Source organism: Microtus oregoni, unplaced genomic scaffold, assembly GCF_018167655.1.
Source record: "Microtus oregoni isolate MIOR12 unplaced genomic scaffold, Mior012 000115F_ref0000277, whole genome shotgun sequence".
Lineage (NCBI taxonomy): Eukaryota > Metazoa > Chordata > Mammalia > Rodentia > Cricetidae > Microtus > Microtus oregoni.
In genome coordinates this window covers 1,438,899-1,464,696 of record NW_024544744.1, presented here as the reverse complement: position 1 = coordinate 1,464,696, position 25,798 = coordinate 1,438,899, and the positions used below count along the sequence as shown (strand labels likewise).

Below are 25,798 nucleotides of genomic sequence, written 5' to 3'. Positions count from 1 at the left end.
GGACCCGAGCCGCGCACCGCTGCAGCCCCGCGCCGACGTATCCGTCCCCCCCCCCCCCCCCCCCCCCCCGCCGCCATGCCCAAAAGAAAGGCTGAAGGGGATACTAAAGGAGATAAAGCCAAGGTGAAGGACGAGCCACAGAGAAGATCGGCAAGGTTGTCTGCTAAACCTGCTCCTCCAAAGCCAGAGCCCAAGCCTAAAAAGGGCCCGCAAAGAAGGGAGAGAAGGTACCCAAGGGGAAGAAGGGGAAGGCCGATGCTGGTAAGCATGCCAATAATCCTGCAGAGAATGGAGACGCCAAAACAGACCAGGCACAAAAAGCTGAAGGTGCTGGAGACGCCAAGTGAAATGTGTGCGTTTTTGATAACTGTGTACTTCTGGTGACTGTACAGTTTGAAATACTATTTTTTATCAAGTTTTATAAAAATGCAGAATTTTGTTTTACTTTTTTTTTTTAAAGCTATGTTGTTAGCACACAGAACACTTCATTGTTTTGGGTGGGGAGGAACATGTGTCACTAGCAGTGTCTCCCAAGCTGGATGAATGATGGTTCATGATGGAAAACATCTTTCCCTGATAATTTTGAAAGACTCCTCTTGGCTCCCAGGAGAGGCGTCCTGGGGACATGTTGACATGTGTGGGAAAACTCAGTTCATTTTTATATCCTCCTCCCCCTGTACCATCAACATAGACTTAACTCCCTTAAGACCAGAGACCTGTTGGAACCTGATCCCCAAAATTGGTTTTGCCAGTCTGTTGGGCAATCCGGACTTTGCAGTGATATCATTGAGTGTCCTCAAAAGCGCAGCGGTTCCTTTTATAGAAGATTATGGATCTGCAGATTGATAATTCTGCCATTTTCATTTCATTTCCTGAAAGTCAGGGTCGGCTTGTGAAGAGTTGTGAAACAACATCCTCGATGTGAAATGTCAGCCCTCACTCTAAACTCCTCCCCCTTTGCAGAGCATCCAATGAAGACTCACCAGGTTTTATAGTGGCTTTCTGATTTTGGTAGTCATACAAGAAGGGAGTTTGGAAGTTCTTGTATACTGTTACTGATTGTCTGCCCATGTTCTGCCTGGAAAACCATGATTGTTTATGGAAAGTGTCTTTAATAAAGCTGGATACAGTTTGGCTTGGAAAAAAAAAAGAATCTGGCTTTCCCATTGCACTTGATCAGCGAAGGGATTAGGTTTAGATAGTGTAGAATCTAGTATTAGTTTTCCTTACTTCCCTATTTTTCCACCCTTGTTCTGTTCTTTGATTAACTGGGATACAAATTAAAATTAACCCAGAATTGGAATTCAATTGGCAAGAGGGAGCATGTGCTAAGAACCCTTCATCGCTTCTGGTTTCATAGATGGAGCACAAAAAGTGTGAAAGGATTGAAATGTATTTGCCTTTAGTAGGGAATCTTGAAATGCACAAACATCAGGGATACAAAAGTCACTAATTCAAAGTTAAATATTGTTTCCTCTAACAGAGGTGGTGGTAGACATCAGGGAAGAGTCAGGTGAAGCATGGCTACGTTTCTTTGTGAGGTGCACTGCATGTGTTGCATGTACTTGCTAGTGCATGTACGCATGTGTCTATGTGGGTTTCAAGACCAGAAGTTGATATTAGATGTCTTTCAAAGATTGCCCTTCACTTTTGTGATGTGACATTCTCCTCTGTATGCTGTGAATACCTTTGGTTAATAAAGAAGCTGCTTTGGGCCTATTGGAGCACAGAATAGGGCAAGGTGGAAATTTCAAGTAGATAGAGGAGGAGAGTAGGCAGAGTCAAAGAGAAGCCATGTAGCCGCAGCAGGAGACAGATGCCGGATGCTAGACAGAACCTTACCAGTATGCCACAACCACATGGCGTTACACAATTTAATAGAATTGGGTTAATTTAAGATGTAAGAGCTAGTTAGGGATACGCTAGAGTCATTGACCAAGCAGTGTTGCAATTAATATAGTTTCAGTGTGATTATTTTGGGTCTGGGCAGCTGGGGAATGAACAAGCAGCCTCCAACTACGCCTTTGGTTTTTGAAACAGTCTCTCACTGAACCTGAGGCTCAACCATTCAGCTAGAAGAGCTGAACGAAGAATTTCAGGGCTCTGCCTGTTTTCCCCACCCATCTCTGGGGCTAAATGCATACACTACTAAGGCTAGCTTTTTCTGTGGTTTCTGAGGATCTGAACTCAAGCCCTCAAGCTTACAGAACAGGCACTTTGTGAACTGAGCCATCACCCCAACCCCAAGGCTGTTTCTGTGAGGTGGAGAGGGCAGATTGAGAACCATGTGAGAAGAGGCACAGAGAGCCAAGCAACCTTCTCTGCTCTTACATCTTATGGTCTCTTGGGTGTCTCTGAGGGGAGGGACCCTTGGAAATCTTCAGCCTCGTGTGTCAGGCTAGAAACACCCTCAGTGTTCCATTTAACACCAAGAGCTTGTGCTCAGTGCCTAGCACAGAAAAGGGTTTACAGAAGGTTGTCGATGCAGCAGACGAATGGGAAATACCTGATCCACTCATCTGTGACAATGAACAAGAGAGAAATGCCTGCTTCAGCATCTGAAGCTGTAGTTAGAAAAAAGCCTCCCCAGGCTGCTGCTCCTCTCAAGGCTCAATTGTCCCAAAGAATCAGTTCTACCCCATTCTTTGCAGACACTGGTACTACAGTATTTGAGAAAAAGTATCCTTTTTCTCAGTTAACTCCTTCCTCAAAGCAGCACCAGAACATACGAAGATAGAAAAGATCTATTATTCACCGATCCCTACCAGTGAAGACTACAGGACTTCAGGGTTCAGACTAGGAAAGACTGTATTCCAACCCTGCTTACAACACAAGCAGCATAAGGCTTCCTTTGGCTTGAGTAGTAACACACAGCTTTCCTAACAACACCTGAAATCCTAGGACCTGCAATAGGCTGCATATATCCCAGCTTTAAACAATGGGATTAAGTTACTTCTCCCTTTTTTAAAGCTCTATTTCTACTCAGAAATGTTCTGGAACACATCCTGACACCAAGGGAGATAGGCTGATCAAGTCAGGACTGTTCTAGAGTACATGTCCTGAGTGAATTTTTAGGTAGAATCTCATCTACAATCTTATGCCTATGCATAATTGGTTATACATTTGATTAAATCAGATGCATCATGGGAAAGGACACTGCAGTAGAGGACAGGTTATATAACCCAAACCTGTCAACCGAAGAGCCAGTCAGCAACCAGTTCCCCTTCTCTTGAACCCCATAAAAGGAGACCCTCAGACAATAACTGGGACCTTTGTGTGTCCTTTCACTCACGTTGTCTGCTGCCTCACCTGGCAAAACTTGTGCTTTCTCTTCACTCCTAGTAAAACTTCTTGCTGCTTTACTTCCCTGCTTCTGTGTCTCCCACTTTGAACAACAGGCTAAGAACCCGGAACAACTGTTCTCCATAGTAACTACCTTGAAGACTTAAATATGACAATTAACAATTCCAGAGACTTTCTTTCCCTTCCTTCCTGTTTTATTTGGTTGTTTTGTGAGACAGGGCTATGCGTAGCTAAGGTAGACTTCAAATTTATTACATAACAACAGATGACCTTGACCTCCTGATCTGCCTGCCTCTGCCTCCCAAACAGAGAAATTACCAGTCAGCTCACACTTTCATCTTTGGTTTCACAACTTTCTACAGTGTGACAAGAACCTTCCAAAAGACACCCTATTATCATTAGCTACTTTTCTCAACCCTGAAACAAAACAGAGACAAAAGCCCCCCCCCCCTTTTTTTTTTCTTTTTTGGCTCTTTTGAGACAGGGCTTCTCTGTAGCTTTGGAGCCTGTCCTGGAATTAGCTCTTGTAGACCAGACTAGCCTTGAACTCACAGAGATCTGCCTGCCTCTGCCTCCCAAGTGCTGGGATTAAAATAAAAATGTGTGCCACCCCTGCCTGGCTTGACAGAAACAACTCAATGAAAGAAAAGTTATTTTGCCCTCAGTCTGTGGGGAGAATGCGTCTTAAGGAGAAATCGTGGGAGAGGGAGCCTGAGATAGTCACACTGCACCTGCAGTAGGAAGCAAAATGGTCATTGGGAGTAGTTAGTTCCATTCCAGCATTCTAGCTCATAAAATGGCAACACTCACACTTAGGAAGACCTCCCCATCTCAGTTAGCTCAATTTAGAAAGTTCTTTACAGACACATCTAGAAGTTTTGTCTCCATGGGGATTTTTAATGTCAAATTGATAATTAATACTCATTACAGACAACAAAGCCTTTGGCCCATGTATGGGTAGGAAGGACAGGCCACTTTCTCCTAGAAAGATGTGATATTTCCTCAGTGAAGCTTTGTGGAGGCTCTAGGTCTACCCTCTTCTCTTAGTGATTGAGTGTGGGGGTCTCTGCCAAGCCTCCTAGTGAGAAATGAGCTACAAAATCTCAATTACATGAGAATTATTTTACAGGTGCGGTATAAAAGCCCTTTGTGTTGGGGGTGATCTAATGAGAAGCCTCTGGTGAACATGTGTGCAGGGCCAGAGAAGAGAGATAAAGACAAGAGTCTCTGGCAAAGGGGAAGAAGGCTCTGTGGGAACAGGCTCTTCTGGACATGTGGCAAAACCCAGAGGCTTGGGGTCTTCAGCAGAGCGGCAGGCATCAGAGAACAGAACACAGGAGCAGCTGGGCATTCTAGTCCTACGGGGGCATCCACAGGATTTCAAGTCTGTGCCTTGTCACGGCATTAGAAAGAGTCAGAAGGATTCCAAAGAGGTGATGTGAGCTGAGACCGCAGAGGACCAAGGGGCAGGACTTCTTTGTCCCTTCCATCAGAATGGCAACACCTCACTTTTGATGCTTTGATCTCTGATATTTACTATGTTTCCCCTTTTTTTTTTTTTTTTTTTTTTTTTTTTTGGTTTTTCGAGACAGGGTTTCTCTGTGGTTTTGGAGCCTGTCCTGGAACTAGCTCTTGTAGACCAGGCTGGTCTCGAACTCACAGAGATCCGCCTGCCTCTGCCTCCCGAGTGCTGGGATTAAAGGCGTGCGCCACCACCGCCCGGCTCCCCTTTTTCTTTAAAGATAGGGCTTGGCGGTGGAAAGGTTTGACATGAATTGGATGGTAGTTGTGCTGGCAGGATCCCAGTGGCTTTGGGTGGGTTGAAAATTGAAAAGAACCTTCTGAAAATGAAGTTTAGCATAATTGGAGATTGTACTAAAATCTGGAAATGTATGGCTGAGCACAAGCCCAAGTCTAGAATGTGCAGAACCTGATGAAGTCCTGAGTGGGTGTGTGTTTGAGCATAGCCGTGTCCAGGACCCCAATGCCTCAGACCCATGCGAGTGGTCCAGAGAACTCATGAAGCCTTACTGTGATCTGAGTACATATGTTAACAGTGTATGTAGAAACTATCAACCTCAGCTTCCTCCTCTTCCAGGAAGACTGTAGCCTAAGACTGTTCCCTTACAGAGAGACATCCTACAGAGATTAGCTAAACCAGCCTCCTTGTTCAGCTGTATATAATAAATCCACCTCTCCTCAATTCAGATGTACACAATAAACACACTAAGGTTCTACGCTGCTGCTGATGTTGGTGCCCTCAATCAGAAGAAGCACTATTCACTGAGCCCCAGCTTTTCTGTATGTGTCTCTATCCTTTCTTCATCCCCTCATCACCTCAGTTAGGTCAGTCCCTGAAGCCATGCAGAACACTGCAGTAGGCTGGATGAGCAAGGTTTCAGAGAAATTGGGCAAACAGGCCAAGGAGCCCAAGAAGGTCAAGGCCAAAGGGGAGTCCAAAACAGCAGGCTTCCTTCTGGGCAAGCCAAGAACTAGGCTGGGATGAGGCTGGGAGCACTTTCTGAAGGGGCTCACGAGTGACTGGGGAGGGGCTTTGGAAGAATGAAAACCTTCGTCTTGGATTCAGAAGCCCTGCACGTCAGGAAGGACATTAGAGTTAATAGTGTCCACCCTTGATTTCACTCTCTTGTACTCATCTGAAACCGTATCTGGCCTTCCAAGGCAAGTGGGAACTGTTAGTCATGCCTGGGAGGGCTCAGAGCTGTTTATTTCTGGCCCTTAGGAAGGTGATAAAATTAGGTTTCTTTCTGCTTAAGATGTAAATAACTGAAATGATTGAAATGGAAATGAAAACATGAACCTTTGATGACTGGAGATTGAAAAAAGCAATTAGTTTGAGGGCTAATAATAGGCAAGATTGATCCTTCCCTCCTTCCTTTCTTCCTTCTTTCCTATGGTTGACCCTTCCTTCCTTCCTTCCTTCCTTCCTTCCTTCCTTCCTTCCTTCCTTCCTCTTCTTAAGAGAGTAGAAACCCATAAAAGGGAACATCCTTGAAAACCTTGTGGGTTTTGCAATTCTCCTCTAGTGGTTACTAGAAAATGCCTCAGATAGCCAAGGGCCAAAGCAATTCTAAAGGAAGCATCTGGAAAAAGTTTAACTCTTCTTGGAGCCAAAAGCCAGGCTGTGCTACTGCACAGGCTCCATTCTGAGGAGCCCAGCCTTGCTCTGGAGGACCTTACACAGCACTCAGCTGCTGCATATCCTGCCTCAGGAGTTGCAGTTACTCCTCTCAGATCCAAACAACCCAAGAAGGAGAGCCCCTCTTTTTTCATGCCACCTCTCCTGGAGTGCCAGCCTATCTGATGTCCTGAGCAAATGGTCCCATGGTTCTCTGGGAAATGTCTATGCTAGGGAGATCCTCCAGGCAGGGGCATCTCCTAATTCTTTCTCATCCCCCAGTGATTCTGCATTTCACACTGCGATCTTGTTGGGAAACACAACCAAGGGTTTGGATGATCAAGGCTCTAATAAGCTGTCACTGTGAAACTACTGCCCCAGTCATTTGAAGTGACTGGTCATTCTAGTACAGGATAAGGTGGAGACACACAGAAGAAAATAAAGTCAAAAGCCATCTCTGTGAAGGTCAGAGGACACTTAGCAGTGGCATGCTTTTGCAAAGATGTGGCTGGTTCCCGGAATCTCGTGGATTTCATCTGTATGCTGAGCACTGCTGCTGCTGTTGGTGACTGGCCCTCTTCCTTTCTTGGAGAACACTTAAGTCCTGGAGTCAGAGTGGTGCCAACCCTTCAACCCCCATCTGCCATCTAGATGTAGACTGAACTGATTTGCCGGTTCCTTTTCCTTTGATGGTATTTGTGTTTGATGTGTAAGTGAGTGTGCACAAATCTAGGTGAAGAAAACGTGAGGGTTGACTGGGTGATGCCATGAAAGTTCTTGCTCCTTCTGGATCCTGCAGTAGCCCATCGGGTGGGGAAGGGGTGGTATGGAAGTGCCCCACACTGCTACCACTGCTTCCTAGCAGCGGGGTGATAAATCTGCAGCAAGGGAAGCACACTGCTAGCTGCAGGCCCTGAATCACAGCAGTGCTGAAGTCTACCCAGGATTGTATTAACACCCAAGTCCATCCTATTTTTGGCTTCTGCTTAATTAGCAAATGTGTATTTTTTTCTAGTTACAGACCACATATTTTCTGTTAGTTGTAAATGGAAGCGCACGACATGACAATTACACCTGTTGTGATTTTGGTGAATGAAAGATTAACAATGAATTGCAGGCTGTGTGTGTTTAGCATAGGACTGAGCAAAAAGCAAACAACAGGATGTTTCTTCTTCTCACTAAAGTTTCTTTTTCTGGGCTTCATGATCAGCTGCGGGATCCTCCAGGGAATGTATTAAGGTTCTTCCCAGACTCTGGCATTACAAATGTTAGCATCATTCAGTAGAAGTCTTGAGGACTTGAAAGTTCTGAGGCCAGGGAGCAGAACTGGTCACTGCAGATGTAGTCTCCTGACTATTTTAAAAACAGTGTCATATTCAAGGTGCTGGGGTCTAGGAGTCCTATGTCTCTTTTGCAGAATATTACTCTACTCATACAAGGTGTTAAAGTTTTGGGTTTTTAATGCAGTTCTGATCCTTGGCCCCAGCACCCTCAAGATCAAGGACTGCCAAAGGCTGCTAACTTTCATCGAAAGTTCCCAGGATGCCAGGAAAGACCCTGGTAGGGTGCAGAGGCCCTGGGCTTTTTGCAGGCTCTGTGACTTTATACTTCTAGCTTCCAGACCGTGCAGTGATACATGGTAAGCCACCTGTTATTTTAAGCCACCTCCCTCCTCCCCATCCTCCCCCCCCCCCCCCGGTACTCCGTCACAGCAGTCCTAGAAAACCACCCCAAGTGCCAACTCAGAAACAATGGAATGAAACCGGGTGCCAAGCAGACAATTTAAACTGTGTGTCTTTATAGACATATTTAAAACTGCTACCAGGTGTCCTAACAGCGGCAATTTTGTGCCAGGCTGCTAAGGGGTCCAAGATTTCCTCTCCAATACACGCTGTGTGCATTGTTTAAAACACTCATCGTCTAAGTATCCTTTCTGCAGCTAAACACAGCTCCTACCGATCACGGTGTTTCTCTCTCCTGCGGGAGCTGATTAGATGCATACCTGTTGTTCTCTGAGGCACTCTTAGGGTTCCATGGAATCCAGGTTGGGAAATACTTTCTTGAGGGACACAAATAATGGGTGCCTATCACCACATTCAAGAATGCAGCAGGGATTCTCGTAATTTAGCTGGCTTGCTTGAGTAAGAAACAGACACAGTTCTTTCTGTGAAATGTGTCGCCTGATGCCCAAGCTGACACTCCAAGTGAACGTCAAGCTTCGGGAGTGTCCCACACTTCTGCTCCCGCCAGCTGTGATGTGATTCTTAGGAGTGTCTGTTGTCAAACGGGATTCTGACAGTTACACTTGTTGTTGTAATTATGTAACTTTGATTACATGTTATATACAACGAGGAAATATGAATATGAAAGGGAAAAGCTCTTACTTGGATGAGCTTGCATGCTGTCAAAGGCGAGAGGGAAACAAGCTGCAGAAACCAAACCAAAACCATGACTGAACCAGCAATAGGTGGGTCAGTCACAGACAATTAGAAGATTCAGTATCTAGATTGTGCTGGAAATGTTCTAAACATTGGATTTCATGAAAGAAAGGAAGGGAGGGAGGGAGGGAGGGAGGGGGAAGAGGGAGGGAAGGAGGGAGGGAGGAAGAGAGAGAGAAGGAAGGAAGGAAAAAGAGAAAGCAAATCTCCTAAACTGGAAATAACACATGCCATTTTAAGCAAAGTTTGATAGAATTTATAAACAATAATTAGGAAACCTAAGAAATGCCTTGGCCCCACTAAACAAACAAACAACAACCTTGTGACTGAAAGTATATTCTTATATACTTTGCATTCAAACCAATTATTTAAAGACGTCACAATCCACGACCATTGTTCTGTGTTGAATATTGTTTGTTCCCTCTAAAACTTGTGCTGAAAATCAAATGATTTTAGTAGTTGGGAGTGCCTTGAGGGGTAGTTAGGTTTCCAGGGATTAAACCCTTCTGTGTATGTGGTCTCACTTCAAGTCCTGCAGTAGCTACTTTGAAAGTAGGTTGTAATGACCTATCTTGTTTTCTGATTCCTACCATGTTATAAGATAATGTGGCATCTGCTTTGGGCTTCCCAGCCTCTAGGAGTGTGATGGTCCCAAATTCTTTCTTGCCAAGTGTTAGGTGTTCTGTTATAGCAACAAAAAGCAGACCAAGAATGTTGGTCAGCTTTTGACTAATGAGCTGCAGGACTAAGATGAACGGACTCTCCCGCAGTTACTTCATTTCAGGCACTGTTCTTGAATAGGCCAGTGCCACATTTTATGTCTGCAGTCAGGAGTGGCAAGTTCCATGAGAGAGAGGATTCCTGTGCTGATCAGTTTGTCTCCTTGACACAAACAAGAATCGTTTGGGAAGAGAGAACCTTTATGGGAAAAAAAAATGCTTCCATCAGACTGGCCTGTGGTCAAATGTATCAGATGGGGCATATTTTTGATTAATAATTGATGTCAGAGGGCTCAACCTATTGTGGGTGGTGCCATAGCTGAGCAGGTGATCCTAGTCCACATAAGAAAGCAGGTTGAGTAAGCCATGGAGAGGAAGCCAGGAATATGTTCTTATTCATGGTCTCTGCTTCAGTTCCTGACCTGTCTTCCCTTCATGGTGGGCTCTAAGATGTAACGAAAAATAAATCCTTTCCTCCTTCAGCTGCTTTCAGTCATGATGTTTATCATACAGCAGCAAGCTAGGACAGGGCTTAATTGTTTAGTTCAGTGACGTTACTTATAAAAATTCTGAGTCAAAACATCACAGACATTTTAGGGATGCAAACATGCAATTATTTATCTATGTCATGAAATATAGGAAAGCCACAAATCATCTTCTTAGGAAGATAAGTGTATATTTTGACACTCCTCAGGTAGGAATTCCTGAAAGCTGTTTCGCCTGTTGATAACATCTACGGAGCGGCCCCTATTCCAACTTCTATACTGGTTTGGATTTCACTCACAGTGAAAAGCTCCATTTTCTGGATATTTTGGGGTGAGGTGGTAAGTGAAACATCTTGGCAGCCCTATACCATCATGCAGAGAGCCCCGTGTGTATTTAGAATGCAGGGACTCCACCCTTCACAGGAGATCTCTCCACTCTCAGAACACACCCAAGAAAGACAGGGTAGCAAGAATTCATTCTTCTAACTTTGCTGTTTCTGAGACCTGGAGCCTGGAGAACCAAATGGCTGGCCCGTGGTATCTGACTTAGCAATAGCTCAAAATTCATGTTTCACTTGCCACTATGCTACGTTTTCAACCAGGTACAAACTAGGAACAAGAATCGAAATAGTAAATGTCTTCACCTTATCCTTTGAGCTGACGTGTGCCCAATAACACTAGCTGGCTTCACTTCTTGATTCTAGGATGGTTACAGACAGAATCACAAGTGTGGACCATCAAGCCTCTGTAAATGAGAAGAATCTGGAGTGGCATGTGTTGTTGGCATCCTTGTAACCCCATCAGCAGCTGGGCAAATCGAGAGCAAACAGAAAATCATCTCCCAGTTTGGAGGCTGTGCTCCCTGGAGGGACTTTCTAAACAAGAACACTGCCTAAATTGGCAATTAACCCAAGCTTAACAAGGGTTCAGAGTCACAGTCGTTAGATCTGGTGAAACAACCTTAGACAAGGAGGCCCCGGAAAGCGGTCCACAGCCAGACCACCTGGGAGAAGTGATTGGCGTATGGCTTAGAGTGTTGACTACAATAAGACTTACGAAGAGTGGAGAACCTTTGAGTTCCTCTGAAGACACACTTAGGGATCCTTTATTTGGAGGAGCATAATTTCTTGATTGGATGGAAAGCTGGGTGAATCAATGCCAGTTTGGAATACTGGTTTTGATACTTAGCAAGCTATTATTTTAGTTTGATAATGTCTCTGTTTCCTTAGAAAGCTAGGAGAAGGAATACCTACTTCAACGCATTTTTGTGGATGAACTAATAATTCAAAATAACTAGCACAACAGTGCTGAATAAACACTGAGTTAATAATACCAATAATAATGGGAAATGAAATACAAGAAGCTCACTGACAGGTGATGCATCTGAATAGCTAGACACCATGCGAGTTTCCAGCTCATGCCAAGGTCTGTACTAGGCACTGTGGAATCCCATAACGTGGGTTTCTTTATCATATGCACATAATAATATGGTAGAAAATTATAAATGCACAAGGGCAGAGAGGTACATTAAAATATAGTAAGTGGTCAGAAGGGGAAAAAAATCCCCCTTTTTCTTTTGCTGAGTGTGTGCTGGAGAGCAGTGCTGCGGATTGGATTCACGGCCTTGCATACTCCAGGCAAGGGTTCTCTCACTAGACACCCCCACCCATCCTGAGCATAGCTTCTACGTTTGTATTAGCACAGGTGTCAGAGCTGAGAGCAGTTATGTTAGAATTCCTAACCAACATTTTCCAGACAAGATTCTGCACTATACCAAGCTACAACACGCTGAGAAAAGGGGATTGGGGAGGAAAGAACATTATGATCAGAACTTCTGAGACATCCTCCAACATACGTAAGTCATATCCATTCAACTTCTGAAACTTAGCACATCACAGTGGCCTTATGCAATGTTTTTCCTTTAACAGGTTAAGAGCTGTTAAATGAATGACTCACTTTCCAGTTCACCTTGAAGATGGATGCCGTGATAACTGGCTCCACACTGATCAAAACCCAAAGCCAAAGCCAAAACCTTCCCAGCAGTCTTAACATCCAGAAGAATTCATTTGCTCTTGGCGTCAGTCTAGTGACCACTTCTGGGTAAATTATCAAAAATGAGCTTCCTCTGGATTACTAGAACTTTCCATTTAGAAGAAACTACCCACTCTCCCAAAAGATCCTCCTGGTTTCTGTGAGACTCTAAGAAGGGTCTCATGCCTCTCTTTTCATAGATAGCCCTTTCAAAACTCATCAGGATAAGCCAACCTTTCTAAGACCACACGGCGCAGGAGTTGAATTCTTTTTGCTAAGCTTCCCTGTTCACCCTAGCCCAGCTGTCTTGGGACACAATCATGTCAGTAAATCATCACCATGACTGGTTCCAGAAAGCAACAACTTGGGCACAAAGGTAAGTCAGCATCAATGCGCAATTGACATCACAAACCAATGACTAGTCACCATCGCAACGACAGCTACATGAAGCTGTTTTCTTCCGTTGTGAAGGTACAGTATCTCAAAGCATCCACTTGTTAAGTCAGAGTCTACACAGTGGCTCATGACCTGCTGGACACTGAACAAATTGCTGCAGAGGCCACCAAGTCTGACTCACCATGGAGCCCCCTCCTCTCTGCGACAGCTAGAAGGAAAATCCTCTTATACCGCAAAGAGTAGCATGTGACTTCTAAGAGCGTCTCAACTTTATCTGGAGAAAACAAAATGATTTTCCTGGAGCATGCCAACAAAGCTTAAAATAGAATTGTGACATAATTACAAGTGACAACCCTTGACATGTGGAAAGACGCAAAGCTGTGTTCTTTGTCTCAGGAGACAGGTGGGGGAAGCTGCTGGCCTCTGAGGAAGCTTACAACACAGCATGTGGACGGTAGGTGAGGTCCTCTCACTCACCTGAAGGATAATGAGGGACAGCACCCCCTAGGAGCACCTGAGAAGGAAATTCAGGATCCACAGGTGGTATCTGGGTACCAGTGCACTGGGCCCCGTGCCAGCCTGCTGCCACTTTGAGGACTGTAGATTTTACATTTACAGGAAGCAGGTTGAGACAAATGACATGATTTCATCCAACTGAGGGAAGCCCTCACTTCGATGATGGGTTCACTATTGCTTCAGCCCAGAGGAATAGGAACTTGAGATCACATGAGGCTTTGCACGCTAATTAAGAGATATAATTCTCCAGTCAGGAAATGTTTTTGCTTTTGTGGAAAAACTCTCCAGGCCCACAGATCACTTCGTGACAAAAGGAAGGCAGAATTCAGGAAAACCAGCAGCCATTACAGTGATCTTAGGAAGGAGACAAGAAGACATCGGGGCCAAAAGGACAAAAGGTGGTCATTACAGGAGGCCACTAATCGGCTTAGTTCAGGATGATTAAATTAGGGTTAAAGATGACTAATGAGAAACCTGCTCAGATAGTACCTGGCCCACAGTAGATACTGGATAAAAAACAAGAGCCTCCTGAGTGTTCCTGCAGCAGAACCATCATGACCAATTACCTTGCCTTCAGAGTAGCAGCAAGCTGCCAGGAGCCCAGTGCAGCGGGACCCAGACAGATGTGACCTGTGGAGCATGGATTTCCAACTCAGGTGCCCCTGGGCACCACTTTCCCTCACTGTATTTGAGCTCTGGCTTCTTCATCTGTATCAGAGGGTCACTATAACCACCTGCAGTGCCTAGAGGAACCTAAGCATACAAAGATGGAAGAAAGTTACCAAAGTTATTGCTAGGCTTTGAATATTTATGTTTGTCCAAATTCCTATGTGAGAACTTAATTCCCATAGTATTAAGGGAGCCTTTAGTCTCACTGTGATTATAGGGACATTTGCATTTACAAGAAGGAGTCAGAAGTGTGCCCTAGTCCACTGGCCCTGCCATCCCTTATGCCATGTGAGGCTGTATATAGCAAGAGGCATCATATTGGACAAGGAAAGCTAAGTCTTGAGGAGACACCAGACTTGCTGTTGAACTTTGTAGCCTCTAGAACTTTGAGAAATACATTTATGGTTCTTATAAACTACCCAGACTGTGGAATTCTATTTTCACAGCAGAAACTAAGCCAGTTATTCCATCATGTGCATTCTTTGTCATGAGAGGTTCTGAGGTTTTCACCAAACCTCTCTTCTATTTGTAAATACAGAAGGTGTTGAATAAACTCAGTCTTCCTTCCCCATCCCTTCTCATAGGTTCTGCCTTAGCTACGGTACTGGGTGTAGCACAAGGCTAATGGGTGTCCTCTTCCCATCTGTACCTTGATCTTCATGCTAAGCAGACTATTGCTTAATTGCTGTATAACCAATTTTCATTCATTGATTTTTACCAATTTGAATGGATTTAGAATTCTATTTCTACCCTAGGTCCCAGAACACGACTAAAGTGCAATTACTCTATATAAAACTTAGAGCAAATAACTAGAATATTTGCTTACCATCTTGAATAACTGAAGTACATGAGCTTCAGTTAAATAGCTCAACCACGTCTTATTCAATAAACACGGATAATACTTCGGTTTTCAGAATATCATGCACTCATTTTCCTCTACAATTTAAGAACTTATTTTTATACCTGCAGGCATTAATCGCTAGTGTGCCTAGTGTCACTCATCTTGTCCTCTTCTGGGTCCTCAAGGGCTTCTTCTTGGCTCTGTGTGGAGCCAGCACAAGGTTCCCTCTTAGGGAAGAAAGTAATATTGCACATAATACTTTATGAACATGATAATATTTGTGATTCCACCATTTTCAAATGATCAAGAAGCTGCTTAGGAAGAATGAGAGTTAAAGTCTGTGGTGGAGAAGAAGGGGCTGACGGCAGGGCCACCTGACATAGTCACAAGCACATGTGAAACAGGACTCATGGTGTTCAAAAAATGTCACACATTAACAACTATTTACAGCTACCTTATGTGTTTACTTATTTGTGCTTGGGATTTAACCCAGGGCAATGCTCTACCACTAAGCTACACACCACCTTTCCCCAATCTAAAGTTGGGCACACAAAGATAGCATCATTTGCTATGAATTACTCTGGGTGCACATCAGAGTGGAGATCTGAGCCTGGCATTGCAGTTCCTGCCTCCTTGTTGGCATTTCTGTTGTTATAGCACTTCTTGGCTCTGAAAAACTAGAGAGTTCAGTTATCACTACCTATATTATAAAAATGAAGATGTCAAAGAGAGTCAAACTTGACCAAAGTCCAGCAGTTTACATTGAAGAATGCACACTTGATAATGAAAGTGGCTTGATTTTAAAGTCCCACACACTTTTCACCATGCTACCAGGGCCTCCTGTTAGTATCTTCTTTATACATGTTTAGCGCATGGTGATTCCTGCTCTTCTATGCTTGAATCTAGTGTTGGATATTAAGCTCGAATTTTAACGTGAAGACTTCTCTAGTTGCTTCTTCAATATTTAAGCTATATTCCCTGATATCCAGGACTCACTAAAGCTACCACTTTCCCACACATATTTATCTGTTACTTGCTGGATGCCAAACACTGTAGAAAATGGTCAGGATGCACAAGGACATAACATGTGTGTGGTTTCCACAGCTTTAATGGAAAGAATAGGCCCTCATGCACAGGAATGTGTCTTTCAAACAGGAGGTGCAAAGGCTAATGAGGCTAGTCCCTGAACATGGAGCTACATCCAGCAAGTGAACCCCCAGCAGAAGAGCAAGAAACCATGCATTGTTGTGCATGCAGTTTCCCAGGAGTGCAAACGGAGTGAGCTCTGAGAGTGAGGAAATGTTCTCTTGCTACACTCTCCAATGCCCAGTGTTGTCCTTCTCTCTTCTCAGTGTGGTTCTGGTGTAGGAGGTTCTTCTGTTTATGTGTTGTTTCTTAGTTGAATAAAGAAATTGCCTTGGCCTTTTGACAGGGCAGAACTTAGATAGGTGGAGTAGACCGAAATGAATGCTGGGAAGAAGGGCAGTGTGGCACATGCCATGGTTCTCCTGCCGGAGATGGATGCTGGTTAGACTCATGCCAGTAAGCTACAGTCAAGTGGCAATACACATTAATGGAGATGGGTTAAACTAATATGTGAGAGTTAGCCAAATAGGAGGCTAGAGCTAATGGCCAGGCAGTGATTTAATTAATACAATTTCTGTGTGATTATTTCGAGTATAAACTAGCCAGGCAGGATGGAACAAGGGGCCCCGCTCCCTTCAACATGGTTTACTATTACTCCATTGTCTGTGGTGCCACTATTACTCCATTGTCCATGGTACCACTGTTACCCCATTGTCCATGGTACCACTATTACCCCATTTCCCGTGGTACCACCATTACCCTATTGCCCATGGTTCTTTCCTACTCCAGTCCTTAGCACCACTTTGCTCTCAATATTCTGTCCACTGTGTCTGAATGTTCAGCGTCAACTGTCACCATGTATTTTTGCACAACACTGGTAGTGGACATTCTCTGGTTATTACTCTTACATGGATATCTCAAAACTCACTTGCGTTGGACCTTGTCTACTTTATAAGGGGCTTAGGGGAGAGGCTTATGATAAAGTACTCCAGATTAAGGAGCCAAAGAAATAATCAGAAGCAGAAAATGAACAGTAAGGAGGGGTGAGTTATATAGCCCAAGTCAGAGACTGGCCTCAATAACAAATGGAGTATTTACTTTAGCACCAGTCTGTGGGTCTCCTAGCAAGCTCACTCAGAGAGTGGCCATTTCACTCAGCATTATTCCAGCTTGGGGCTCCTAACACAGAAATGCAGAATGCTTCTCTATTTTGCCACACTTCCCCCAGCTTTCCAGATGGAGTGACGTGGCCACTGGGCAAATATTCTCACTGGAATGACTCTCTGACATGAAGGGCTTCATACCCCGATGCATCCCTTGGATTAGAGTCTTCTACCACACACCACACACAATAGCTTGACATTTTTTTCAGAGTCTTTGAAAAGACTATTTTTAGAAATCCAGCCATATGGCGCACGGTCCACAATGACTATGTCTCGTTTCTCCTTGTTTTCTTTTCAGTAAGGTCGACTTTAATTAAAAGAGGCCAATACATTCCCAGATCAGACAACTTCTCACTTTGACTATAAGACCTGCAGAAGTGACATTTTTAAGAAACCCCTTTGGAATCAAGGAATGGAAGGCACTGGAGGGAGGTTTCAGAATGATTGATCTCTACCTGTCCCGTGTCTGCCCGCCATGTCCCGGGGGGCACGGGCAGTTGACTGCATCACAGCAGAGGGGCCTTGGCTCCAGCAAGAGCCAAGCGAAGCTGACAGCTGTGCTTTTCTGCACTGAGCATCCTGGGAAAAGTCAACGCTTGGGCAGTCCTGCTGCCATCTGTGGAGTTTCTACGGCAGACGGGTTATTTATAGAAACTTGTTTGTGCAAAGCCAATATTTACCTGTCGAGGTTGTCAAAATTTACAATTCATCTGTGCCATTAGCCTGCAGTTTCCCTGTCAATAATGGAAATTTCCATCACCAGGAAGGGAGACCAGGGGCCGCCAGGAGGACTGCACTGCCCTCCCAGTAGGTGAGAGAATGAGTGGTATTAATGGCTGGAGGCTAAGTGCATCTGTCATACCTGCGGCCACTGGACACGCCCACCAGACTGTGAAGATAAAAGGTCTCAGTGACACAAAAGTAGAATTCTCCCTATCACTTCTTGGGGCTAAATTGTCAAAGCCACCCTTGGGTAGGATGGTAATTCTGAGACACCGTTTGTTTTTCCAGACCTTCTAAAAGGAAACTGTCTATAATAAAAACAAGTGTCTATGATAAAAAGCCACCGTCTGAAGCCATCAGGATCCAATATTTTCCCCTGCAAACAGCCAACCCCATATACCTCTCTGATTATAGCAGGAGTCTTTTGGGGTTCATTTTCTTCTGCATGACCCTGAAGAGCAGGTACAGAGCCCCCGGCCCTCCTTCCCTTCTCTTCACTTTCTGTCTCAATGATATAATCCATTCAAATGACTTAATTTTACCTAATTCCTGAATCTCTAAGTCAATTTTACTTTCTAGACTCTCCAGGTTTGCAAAAGAGAAATTCTCTGCTTGCATGCGCCTAAAGTCTTTTCTTTATACAAACAGAGACTTCATCTTCTGTCCTCCCAACCCAACCCTGGTTTGCTCTTGTTCCACCCATCTCCATTAGAGGCACAGATGTAAGCATTCCTTATCTGAAGTTCCCAGGACATCAAGTTATTTGCATCTTGGACCATTTTCATGTACATAGTCAGATATTTTAAGGATGGGACCCAAGTCTAAACATATGTACCTCGCACACATGTAATGAAGATAACTTTATTGGTACTGAAATGTGTTGGAATTTGAAGCATGTTGAGTTTGTGGTTTTAGATTTGGAAGCTCAGTCTCTTCCAAAATTTGCTAAGAAATCACCTTCAATTTCTAAGTTATCCAGCTCAACCTCAATAACATGCAATCAGTTGTTGACTCCATATTCTAACCCATTCTCATTTTTGGCCACTACTCTGATTTAGACCCTTTGATCTCCTGCTCAGACTTGGCAACAGACTCCTACATTGGTCTCTTTTCAGCAATCCATGTTTTTAGCTAGAGAGGCATCGTTCAGAAGTGTAAATCTGAGCACATCTCTCCCAGGCTTAATGCTTTTCTTTGGTCCTTTAGAGAAACGTTTCTAGAATCCTTGGCTGAAGTCTCAATTCTACAGCACCTTCTAGGAAGCCCTTCCCGAGGTCTGGCTCAGTTCGCTCATACTCAGACCAGCGACCTGAAGGTGTGGGCCCCTCCTTCGGCTTCCACAAGTTCACTGTGCTTTATTGGCCTATAGACCTTGTGCCTCCTCCTCTCTGGGGAATCTTCTCATGGCCACCTCTGATTTGGGGGCATACCAAGTGTATTTACTAAAATAATACGGTAGAGTTCACGAAGGTGGATGTCAAACTACAGAGGATGAGTAAACACTTTCCATACAAAATGAACCTAGTGAAGCATTTTGATTTGCTATGTAAGACTAATTCCTATAATACAGTAGATGCAAGACAAGAGGAACTTGATTTTATATGAAATAATTACTCATCTCAAGTCATGTTATAAACACTATGGAGGACATATATTTTCTTCTTAAAACCATATGGTAAGAAAACCATGGGAGGAGACCTAGCTTCCCTGTACTGATGGAGAAGATGAGGGATACTAGGTCAACATTCAGCTCCAGACTTCACAGAACTGTGTACTGAATCCAGAGTCTGTGGACTAGATTCTGATACAAGAAAATAGCATATGGGAGTGCATCAGCCGCTTATAAAGGTCTCTGCATGCATTATCATTTTCTCTTCCAAAGTGTCTGTCATTTTACCTCCTTCTAAAGATAAAAAAACTAAACTTTCGAAAAATTAATACACTTCCTAAAAAGATGACTTTCTCTTAAAAAAAAAAAAGTTTTTACCATTAATTGAGCACTATGCGCCAGGGGGCTGTTTGAACCATTTTAGATGATTGTGTTTGCTCTCCTTGTAATCCTACAAATATCTCTTTCCTTTGAAGAATAAAATGAACTCAAACCCAGTACTCACTCTTCCCAAATCTATATTCTTCACACCACATCAAGGTGAAAATGCACATGGATGGGGTTTAGACATGTTCCCACAATACTACAGTACCTCTCAGACACATTCTCTACACAAGGCTCTGCTCACTTACGCTACTTTGCATGTAAACTCTGTGCGAGTGCAAACACCATTTATTCCCTTATATCTCCCTGCCTCACCTTGCCTAGTGCCTTGCAAGCAAGAAAGGAGAGTCGTAAACCATAATTGATCTCAGCGAGACTAAAACAAGCACGAGAATTACAGGTAGATTTGACCTTACTTCTTCATCTGCTCCCTGTGATGACAGGGCTAAAATATGTCATCAAGTACAGCTGGATCCACTCTTGGTGGCAAATAATATCCTATACTTTATGGATCTTTTTTTTTCCCCACAGGATAGCCCAGGGCACCTCAGCATTGGCACAGCAGACATTATGCCAGACAACTCTCTGTTGTGGGCTTCCAATGGCTAAGAGGATGTTAAAAGCAGCCCTAGCCTCGACCCACTGGATGTCAGTGACTTCCTTTCACCCAGCTGCAGTGAACAAGCTACATGAAGATAGTGCTAAATTTCCTAACCTCCCCTGTCATTTGAAAAGTGCTGGTCTAGCCTCAGGCCACTTACATAAACATCATAAGTATCTTTCTAAGGCAAATTCTCAAGGTTTTCTGGTCAAGCTAGATCAATTCCTCAGATAATTTTACCTTCTTTGCTTGGCTCCTTGACAACCCATTATCTTTGTCAGGTTTTTTGGGGGGGAGGAGGGGAGTACATCTGTAAAACACAACCTCTTTATCTGGAAACTGATGTGATTAACAATGAACAAAGAAGTACCATCAATAAGTGAGTCTGGAAAACTGGGAAGGACCAATGCGTGACTGACAGGCGTGAGAGACAAGGGGTTTTCTACAGCCTTAGGGTTGAGACTGAGGAACCGCATAGCCCCCACACAGTGTTGTGAGTTGGCATCCTACCTTCTCTGAGGGAGATGAGGAGTTCAAAATCTGTTCTCCCAGCTATTTCTTCCTGAAATTCCCTCTGGACTGCAGTGGAAGGTCACAAGGCAGCTTGCCATGGAACAGATTCCTCTAGCTTCCTCCTTTTCTGTCACTGCTACATCTGCTTCTGGCTTTTGGCTGAGCCCCTACTGGATGTCTGGGCGGAGTTTACCTTAGAGGATTTCTCTCTCTTCTTTACTCTTTCTTTCCTAAGGTGAAGACTAGCCCTCAAGCGAGGCTGATGACACTTGACCCCTTGTCACTAGGAAGACAGCTGCTCTTCTTGCAGCACAGTTATGCAACTCGTCCTTGAGTTTCCTGGCCTACTATGGTCTGGATCAGTTTCTTAGACGAACCATGCCTTTTGAGGTCTTTGTCTTCTTTACCCTCTGTGGATAGTGCACGTTGGCACTTACATGACTTCCTCCTTCCCATCCCACAGGCACGGCCCAAATCAGTGATTTCCAGACTCATGTGGGCCCCAGAATCTCCTGGAGTGTCTAATGAGTCAAGACTTAAATTGATGGAGACAGGGTCTGAGAGTTCCAGAGAATGCTGGTAAGAATGGGTCTGGGACCACAGGATTCTCTGACCACATTATTTGAAATGGGATGACCCATATCTGATAAATTTTGTATCCTCCCTCCTTTGTCCCCACGGAGCCCTTCTTACACTTGAGGACATATCTGCTTGATTGTTTTGCCTTTACACGTCCTCTCTGCTACAATGCGAGATGTATTGGTTAGAACTGTGTGTCTTTGACTTAGGGTTATGCCCTGGTGACTAGTTCAGAATCTGGCACATAACAGTCTATAAATATGCACCGAAGAGTGACTAATCGAAGGTTTAAAGACCAGAACACTGAAGTGCACTGAGCCTGAAGCTGTCTTTATGGAAAATGGGCAGTGAGTATGTTGAGAAGGAGCTGGCTGGGGACGAGGGGGCGAGGTCTGTTACCAGCAGGATATCCCTGGCTAGGTGGGGAGCACTGATGGATGAGAAGAGCTGTCCTACTGGGAAAGCCCTGCACACAGATGCTCAGCAACATGCTGAGGTCGTCTGCACCCCTGGGGGCTGCCATTTGGCTCAACACCGAACACAAATCCTGAGATGCAGCTTCCAGACAGTCCAAGGATCTAAAAAAGAAACCTGTCAAAAAGGCCATTGGAGGTCCTATAATTAAATGTTCTGCTTAATAACCTCTTAGTGATCTTTTCCTATACCCAGGAGGGGAATTCAGCGCATGAGGAGGGATGCGAGAGACCAAGAGAAGAAGAGCCAGAGACCAAAGTGATGGTGGCGTTTTAACAAATGCCACAGACAGCTCAGGTGGGGAGACGGGTGCGATGGAAGATGACACTAATTAATCGAGCCTGGCTGTGTGGCCTGTGTGATACATTCCATACAGAGCTAACACCTGACCAATAAGCAGTGGCCCCCATGTCATCAGTTTAACCTTCTGAAGCTCCTAGGTAAAGGTGACTGCGACATTCTGAGCAAGGGTCACAAGAAAGAAATCAGTCCAGACTCACTTGGGAAATAAATGAAGGGAAAGGCAAGTGTGCTAACTCTGAAAAAAGGAAATGTAACACATTCTCTTCCATCACAGAGTGAGTGTCTCGAGGTCTGCTTCCTTAAGAGAAATGCCACTTCCTGGGAACAGCAGAGGAGGAAAACCCACACAGAGGCCACAGGAACAGTGCCTGCCTTGACAGGGGACAAGTCTCTTTACTGCCCCTCAAGTATTTCTTGGGGGCACCCACAGGCTAGTGTTCAAGCCTGAGGACATCTGAAAGACATGAAGTCAGGATGCAAGAGAATGCAGCTCTGTAGACATAAAGCAAGGTAGCCCACAAAGGCCTCAATTCTCCAGGAAACGTATTTTTAGTCCTTCAGCTAAAGAATAAAGGTCCTGGGCTGGAAAACTGGTTCCACAGAGAATGGTGCTTGCCGCCAAGGCTGACGATGTGAGTTCAATACCTGGGAGCTACAGAGCTGAGGTGAGAACTGAATTCTACCAGCTGTCTTCTGGCCTTCATACACATACTATGGCACCTAAGGCCCCACCAAAAATATTTTTAAAAAGAATCAGGGTCACACCTAACACAAGCTGTAAGGCATATTTGTTTATTATTAGAAAAGTACACTAAATTTGACAGACGATAGGCATATTTGTTTATTATTAGAAAAGTACACTAAATTTGACAGACTATAGTATAGATAACCATAGTTTTAAGCGATCTCTAATTCTACCACCCACAAAAAGCTTTTTGGCACATATCTAAGAGTTTTTCTAAACATAGTTTTAGCATATAATATAGTGTGTGTGTGCATGTTCACTCACCCTGCATTTATGGAAGGTCCAGAGGCCAACTTTGAGAGTCTTCTTCCTCTATAGACTTACACTTTTTTTTTTTAAAGGCAGAGTCTCTCGCAGAACCGAATGCTCACTGTTTTGGCTTGACTAGCTGGCCAGCGGGATCTTTGCTTCTGCCTCCTGGTGCTAGGCTACAGATATGTGCCACTATGTCCAGCTTTTATAAAAGGAAAAGATCTAAATGGCACAACTACATATTACCATTGATATTCAGAAGCTAATACTATAGTTTCCTCTTCCCCAACATTTTGCTTTTTGGAGTTTCAGTGACCCATGGTCAGCCATTTCCCAAACATATTAAGTGAAAAATTTCTCAAGTAAATGACTTTATGTAGCATCTCTTATAGTATTCTATCAGAACTGTTTTATTTATTAGTTCTTGTTGTTCACCTCTTACTGTGCTTTACTTTGCAAATACAACTTTGTCACAGCTATGTAGATAGGAGATTAAAAGAAAGAACACAGAGCCGGTAGGGTTTGTTTTTGGGCATCCACCAGGGATGGTCATATATCCCCAACCATCATGAGGACTAAGAGTCTTCTAGCAAAATCCAACAGCTGCTTTGTGCTTTCAATCTCTTACCGAAAATTTGGTCCTCTCACTCTGACTCCAAAAAGAGCATCCCTAATACACAACTTCACGGGAAAACAGAGTTCATCATGGTCCGACCAGCAGATAACACACAGCAGATCACACAGCATACCCTGCACCCTGCCACACTGCTTCATCATCACAGCCATGCTACAAGCTACAGACGTCATCCCCACTTACAGTTGAAGAAACAGAGACTGGGAAAGCAAGGCAATGGCCTGAGGTCACAGTACCACTGAGTATCATGATTAGGGTTCAAGCACCTTCTACTGCATCACAGCCATCCCTTGAGGCAGGAGAAGGGAGAAGGCAGAGGGAGGATGGGATGTTTGGGAAGGTGGAGTCAAAGGGATGAGAGTGCAGCTGGGTGTGGCAGCTCTGAACCTGACTGCTATTATTGCAAAGGCTCTCAAGCCAGAAAGACCACAGCTTTGATCCTACACACCACACCCAATGTGAGTTTAAGGTTTATATCCCATTTTTATTTGGAGTAAAATGATATAACCAAAAATCAAACTGTAGTGTTCTCTCAAAGACCCTAAAGAGCTACAAATGGTCATCTTAGCTTTCTCTCAGATGAGAATCCAAGGTTTTATTAATGGGTTGTTCTCCATGGCTTGCTCCCTGCTGGGAACTTGACTAGAGTAACATTTCTTCCTCCCTCTAGGAGAGTCTTAAATTTTTCTGAGGCTAATAAGGTGTCATCTGTAAGACATTAGTACTCCTTTGAGTACTGTGGTAGTTTCAATGTAATTGGCCCCCATAATCTCACAGGAGAGCCACTATAAGGAGGTGTGGTCTTGTTATAGTCTTGGAGAAGGTGTGTCACTGTCGAGGTGGGATTTGAGGTCTCATGTATGCTCAAGATGTTGCCTAGTGTCTCAAACCACCCTCTGTTGCCTATAAGCCAATACATAGGACACTTGCCAGCAAAGTCACCAGCACCTTGTCTTCCTGCACACCACATTAGTTACACCAAGGTGACAATGGACTGGACCTCTAAACATGTAAGTCATCACCTCATTTAAATGTTTTTCCTTTATAAGAGTTGCCATGATCATGGTGTCTCTTCACAGCAATAGAAACCCTAAGACAGGCATCATCAGTCATCTCAGATTGGGAACCAATAGTGATTTTAATCTCTTGGTGCAATCTCTAAATTCTTCTTTATCACAGCTTCACTGCAACAGGTTGTGGGATGAAATTGAGTAAGGTCCTCAAGCTTTGTCCACCAAAAATATCTGTTAACTGTGATGCTTGTAAAAAATGTCAAGTCCCTGGAACCACCTCCAGGCTTTTTGGCCCAGTAGAACTGCAATTGGGCTTAGGAATGTTCATGTTTAGCAAGCATCTCTTGTTCACAATAGATAGACTATTTTAAAGAAATTGACCTAAAAGCCTCCACCCCCATAGCCTTTGCTTCTGTTCCCCTTTCCAGGGTCCCACCCCATTGTTTCTGTCTTGGCTTCCCTTGGTGATGGATGGTAATCAAATATTGCCTCTCTCAAAATAAACCCTTCTTAGGTTTTTCTTTCAACCTTCTGCTTCTATTACTATACTACCCTACTGTTTTCTTTTTCTTTACTATATCCCATGATCCCCACTCACCAAAGAATGGAAAAATCATTTTTTAGAAAAGACTCATCGTCACTGTATTACAATTGGAAGAACACCACACTAAGCAGGTGTAAAGTCTTCTTTTACAGAAACACCCACCAGATAAATTAGACTCATTGTGAGAAAAGCTCCAATTCCATTATTAGTTCACAAGAACAACCTGATCCATGAATGTCTCTCAGTACATAAGTAACAAAAGTGAATGTTCTCCATAACATTTTGGAAATAAAAACATCTTTTTATTCTCTCGAAATCTGTCAAAGGTAGTGTTCTAGGAACCTCAGTTAGAATTTTTTTTCAAGACTGATTGTAGCACAATGGTAGACAGCCTCCTAGGCACATACAAGGCATTTAGTTCAGTCCTTCACCCTACAACAAATGACTATAAAAAATCATTCTGTATGTAATGACCCAAGTCCCTAGGAGACTTCTTTTTGGTCCCTTACAGATCTCAAAGGTTCCAAAGATGTCTTATTTGTGCTTCCATCTAATGCTCAGACTCTTTCCCCTTTGTAAATCTCTTCCTATGTCCTTGATCTTATTTCTATCGAAAATCAGATGATAAATATTAATTT

General features: G+C 43.9%; 1 protein-coding gene and 1 pseudogene across 5 annotated transcripts in view; one reads left to right on the top strand and one right to left on the bottom strand.

Annotated features, from left to right (window-relative positions):
• The window catches only part of Elmo1 (engulfment and cell motility 1), a 535,377-nt gene that overhangs the window by 85,257 nt on the left and 424,322 nt on the right, over positions 1–25,798 (bottom strand). The window lies entirely within an intron of this gene.
• Positions 76–1,141, top strand: LOC121443934 (annotated as a pseudogene).